This window comes from Microtus oregoni, unplaced genomic scaffold, assembly GCF_018167655.1.
Source record: "Microtus oregoni isolate MIOR12 unplaced genomic scaffold, Mior012 000000F_ref0000247, whole genome shotgun sequence".
Lineage (NCBI taxonomy): Eukaryota > Metazoa > Chordata > Mammalia > Rodentia > Cricetidae > Microtus > Microtus oregoni.
Window position 1 is genome coordinate 56,234,127 of NW_024543059.1, and position 5,874 is coordinate 56,240,000.

The following is a 5,874-nucleotide window of genomic DNA, read 5'->3' on the forward strand; positions in this document are numbered from 1 at the left end:
AGAGATACAGTGTGTTCTGGATCCCTGTATTTGGGCACGAATAGCTACTTGTCTAGAGTACTTTTGTCAGAAGAGTGCCCAATCAGAGCTGTCGTCTCTTGAAAAGGCTTTTCAAATGAGTTTACACAGGAGAAATCTAAAGTCTATGGTGGGTGACCTGTTGGCAAATTTCTGAAAGTCTCTCTGGACAATTTTCTAGACTCCTTATTAGTGATACCATTATGAGCAAAATGTTACATGTGATCATTTTTAGCTGAAAACACAGTTTCTTCTACTGTTCCGGAGGAGCATGATAATTTTCACTATAACTGTGGCCAAGAATATTTATAAATATTAAATCAACAGTTGGCATGTTGTACTACATTGAATTTTCCACCTTCAGATTACTGCATGTATCACCTTAGAATCTCAGGGTATGAAAAAAATTCCCGAAGTTTTATAACATGCATAGTTTCTTATCCATTCTTTTTATTTTAAGGGGAGAGCATGAACACAGTCCCTCACTACTATAAATTATGCAGTTGAATTTCCTACATTTGGGGAAATCACAGGGGCAGGCATATCCAGAGTGCAATGGATAAGCCTCAGCCTAGGAAAATCACCTTCATAATAATTATCTCTCCCTTGGCAGAAAAGTATTTCTCATCCATACATAATAGTCCTAAATTTTACTGGAAATTTCATAAGCACAGTCATACTGACCACATTTCTATTGGCATGGTGGTTTCCCCATGATTCCATCAAAATCTCTCATGAAGTTTTTCTTGACATTCTAGGGATTCTCAGATCCATATTTCCAAGCCACTCCATCTACTTCTTCCAAAGCCCTTCCAAAAGCTTCTGAATTATATAGTCAGGAAGATCAGAGAAAGGAAGCTTGCTTCTCAATGACAATTTCATGTTTTGTTTTTGTTTTTTGCTGTTGAAGCCAATTACCTGGTATAAATAACATCAGGCAGCAAAAATTCCTTTGGCTCAGAGTTTCATCCCATGATTGGCCTAGTCCTTTTTCTTACTTGGGCCTGTAGAAAGGCATACGAAAGTGGGAATGGGATTGGATGTGAAAGAAGGATGCACACATAGCAATGGCTCGGAAGTACAGAGTGGGAATGGAAGAGGTGATGACGGAACACTCAGTTCAAAGCATGTACTCAGATTGCCTCCAAGTTCTTACACCCCCTCCACATGCCAACGAATTAAGAACTTATCAATAGATTAATTCACAAGTTATACTCAGGCTCAGATGATCCAAACACCTTTCAAAGATCAGTCTAGTATCTGGAGACAACAAATGCAGCAAAAGAGACTTTGGAAGAAGCTTTACAATCAAAGAATCATGTGGTGGGATAATTGTGCACTTTGTGAAGATGTGTTACTGTGATTAGTTTAATAAACAGCTCAATGGCCAACAGCTAGGCAGGAAGAGTTCAGGCGAGACTTTTTGGGACAGAGAGGAATCTGGGAAAAAGGAAGGCAGATCTGCCGACCAGACATGGAGAGGAATGAGGAGGTTAAAGGTGAAAGATAGATAATACCACATGATATAATGTAGATTAATATAAATGAGTTAATTTAATCTAGAAGAGCTAGTTGAGACAAGCCTAAAGTAAAGACTGAGCTTTCATAAGTGGTAAGTCTCTGTGTTGTTACTTGGGAGCTAGTCGTACAGAGAAAGACTTGTTACAAAATTATAAGAATGGCCGGGCGATGGTGGCGCACGCCTTTAATCCCAGCACTCGGGAGGCAGAGGTAGGAGGATCTCTGTGAGTTCGAGACCAGCCTGGTCTACAGAGCTAGTTCCAGGACAGGCTCCAAAGCCACAGAGAAACCCTGTCTCGAAAAAAAAAAAAAAAAAAAACAAAAAAAAAAAACAAACAAAATTATAAGAATGCGTCCATGCATGTTAATAAAAAAATCATAGTTATCAATTTAAAATTTAAAAATATACATATATTTTAATACAACCTTTAACAAAATTTGTGTATTATTTTCTTGTTGAAAACATTGATCAATTATACCTATTAAAATTTTGGGGGTTGATTTATTTTAGTGAGAAAGTAGATAATTATATAGTTTTGGAGTCTCTCTTTGGACATTCAGTAGAACTTTGATGATAAAACGTATTTATGTGTGTGGTGAAATTTTGTGGCTGTGAGGAGCCTATAAAACACAGAACAACTTTGACCTCATTTTTAATTTTTCATACTAATTAACTTGTACTTGACAGGGGCTGAATTTGGCTGATAGATATTCAGGGACGCCCTAGCTATAGCTCTGTGAATCATGAGGGATATCTACTCTCTTCCAAATAATCCACCTTTCCATTTCTCAGGTAAAAATGTAACCATATTTTAGAACACAGTGAGGCACATTGGGCTACTCCAAATGTTGGAGGAATTTTATAAGCATAAATACTTAAATTTTCCAAGGCCTTTTAAAAAACAACTTGTCTATTTGCTAATGCTGACTGCATAGCTACAAAAGGTTTCAATATTCTAAAGGCTGTAGAATAATTTTCCTAGCTCCAGGAAAGCATCCTACCCTGTTGGTGGAAGCAAGAGTTCAGAAGGACATGGACAGCATGCAAAGCCTGCAAATAGCAGGGACCGTGAGCTACTGTAGGTGTGGGTTTTGTTTGAGCCTGATATTGATGGATACACTGAATAGAGATCAAGTAAAACCAACCCTACACAGCTATGGCTGTTACCACTGAGTTCACGCATACAGCAAAAATCAAATACATAAATGGAGTGTTATAAGATAAAATAACAGTGACAGAAGTTGCTCATTAAAGCAAAACATAAAATCACATAGTATTAAGTTGATAAAACTATAAATAAAGTCAGAATACTATGACTAAGTAAAGAAATTGACAAAGTTATTATAAAAGAGCTGTCCTCTCAAATAATTCGCTTGAAAGACATCACAAGCTCCATACTCACCCTAACTGCAGCCATGCTGATAGGGAAGAGAAAGGCTCACTGATAGGCTTCATGAAAGAGCCCCAAAGTGACTGCTGAGTTGCTGGGAGGAGATGCCTGGCTCAATGAGTCCCACAGAGTTCTTTCCTTCCGTCCAGAAAATGTCCTCTCTCACCACACCTGCAGAAGCAGGTGCAGACAGGTTATAAAAGGCAACTTGATTCGTTTCCTGCCAGATCAAAGTACTGTGTGGATTGGAAAAACAGAAAAATGTCTGGAAAATAGAAGACTTAACGGAAGGCGGCCTTTGGGGACAATAACAACAGATGTGCTGAAAATTCATGAACCTTTCACTATAAATGTTCTCTTGTTCATCCGTTACATAAGGAATTACGCCAGGCCAGCCTCCATGTCACAGTTCTTGCTTCCTTAGAACAACTGGCCAAGACTGGAAGTCTCAGCAAAATAAGATACGGGATATGTGTTGTTAGACTTATGTTCAGTTTATGAATCCACAGGAGAGCACAGGAACCCTATAAACGAATGTATCTGAACAAAGAGTCTTTTATATATGTCATGTTTTCACAGGACATACATATGCCAACACAATTACAGAGTGGTGAAATTCGTTCTTGGTGGTTCACCAATTCTATTCTTTTATCAGATAATCGATTCAATGAACAATAAGTTTCACAGGTCTTGAGAAGGGAAATTGTAATATTTGCTTGTATCACAGACCAGAATGTTCTTACAGCTTTCCTAAATGACCACACAAATTAGATTATACTTTGTATCTAGAACTCCATATAAACAAACCATAGTGTAAAAAGTCCTGAAGTATTCCGCGAGCTACTTCCTCTTCTCTGCCGATGCACATAAACCGGAACATGAAATCTACAATTAACAATATTACCAAATAGATATTCACCAGCTGCTTAGTATATGGAACCTAAGGTACGGGAGGTCTAAAACATAAATTTCCAAACACACTCATAAGTAGAAAATAATGGATTTAAAGAAACTGCAGCTTTCTTTGAACAAAAACTCTATAATTGACCATGAGGGGCTTTTGAACATTATACAGACTTCTAATTATAATTCAATTCTACCAGAAGGCTAATGCATTTAGCAAAATAACACTATATACAAAATATTTTTTATAAAATGTTAACCCAAATGAAGAAGGGAAAATTTTGAGTTTTTGGTAAGTCAGGCTCTAGGTTGGCAAGGCTTATAGTCAACGATTGCCATTTTGTTATGATTATTTCCTAACTATGTTGATTATTATTTTGTGAAGTGAGAAAATTATGATAGTAATATTATACCTCAAATTAACAAAAAAAAATGAAAGAAGCAAAATCAAAAGTTGTCACGTCACTCTTTCTGTACCTTAGTGCACTGAACTAATTTTAACAGGCTGTTAATGGCTTTACTCATCAAAGTCATTAATGGCAGGTTTTGTTGTTTTGATTTGTAAGCATTTAATATTCCAGTCAAGGAACAGACAGATTGTGAAGTGGAAAGTGTTAGATGCCATCAAGAAAACACTTGGTGATATTAACAATAACTCATGCTGTAGAAAAATGATTGAATTCCCTCCTGTTTAAGTCCAAGGCAAATCCCACCACAATGCTTGGCATGAAAACAATTCACTTCAGGGTTTAATTGTAACGTTTTTAGTGTTTTACAAGATTCTTGTAAATGAATATGTAGTCAAAAACCGACTTTCTGCACTTGGTGAAATTTTTAAGTATTTGCAACTAATGCTCTTTAAAAGACTTACCTCCCTCATGGAGAGATGTGTGCCACACCTGGTCAGCTTTGATATACATGACAATTAAAAACTAAGTTAACTTTTATTCAGTTATTTCCCAGGATCAAAGTTATATCATTTGTTTCTGTGTGATTTTTCCCTGTTTATAATGCTAGTATATTCACAATTTGGTAAAATGCGTGTGGGAATAGTTTTTAATGATTGCTTAAAGGTACTAGCATTTATCTAAATAAACTTTCAGGAATTTTTGTGGTCACTTGGGTATGTGGACGGGAAAGTAGACATGTGTGGATATTTTGGGCATATTAGATGCCTTTATTTAACCATTTGATAGGGTTTCATGTTATGTCCAAATCTAGGTCCCCAAAACATCGCCATGAGACCATATCCTATTGAAAAACTCTTTAATGAGAGTTAAGTCAGGTCCCTCAGTCCTTAAGAGCAGCAGCAGCAGCAGCAGCAGCAGTAAAGAGAGCAGAAACACCAGCATCAGGAACCACAGAGGAAATACCTCTAGCAGTGCAAAAGGGGGTGGGTGAATACCAGAATTCCAGGCTTGGGATTGGCTGCTCCCTATGATGTAATGGGATTTTCAAGCCTGATGGGACTTTTCTCCAGCGCTAGGATTGGGGACAATGGTCTCTTCCCCTGACTCTAGTCCCATTTTCAGAATGTGTTTCTTTCTTCGGCTCTGAATCCAGAGCCAGGCTGCTTGGGGGGTTGTGCTAGGGTTATGGACTCAATGAAATTGTGGGGACCTGAGCTTCTTATTTCCAGATTAATGTATATTATTTTAAAGAAGAATGTGAGAAAGGTATATTTATCTTACTAAGAAGAAAGCTGTATTTCCCCATTGGATGGATTTCTATGTCCTAGAAATCAGGGGGATGTGCGCTCTGAAGGTAAACATCATTTAAGTCAACAAACAGCCTGAAGCTAAGCACAGAAGGCACAGAGGTAGAGACAGGGCTAAACTTTACCTTTTAAGATTAAAGATTAGATAAGGTACTTTGCTATACTTTTAAAAACATTTTTTCACAGTGTTGACTTTTAAAGTATTATGATCGATAATATCAGAATACGCATGTTAACGAGTGTGGCATGAGACCTCTAAGAACTATTCTAACAATCTTGTTGGATAACCTTTTTGCAAAAGCAAAATAAGAACAAATTAATGGA

The 5,874-nt window shown here is 37.2% G+C and overlaps 1 non-coding gene across 1 annotated transcript; it reads right to left on the reverse strand.

The window, feature by feature from the left end:
* Window positions 1–475: 475 nt before the first annotated feature.
* Window positions 476–639, reverse strand: LOC121453975. Its single transcript, XR_005975137.1, has one exon. It is a non-coding gene; the product is annotated as a U1 spliceosomal RNA (small nuclear RNA).
* Between the last annotated feature and the right edge of the window lie 5,235 nt (window positions 640–5,874).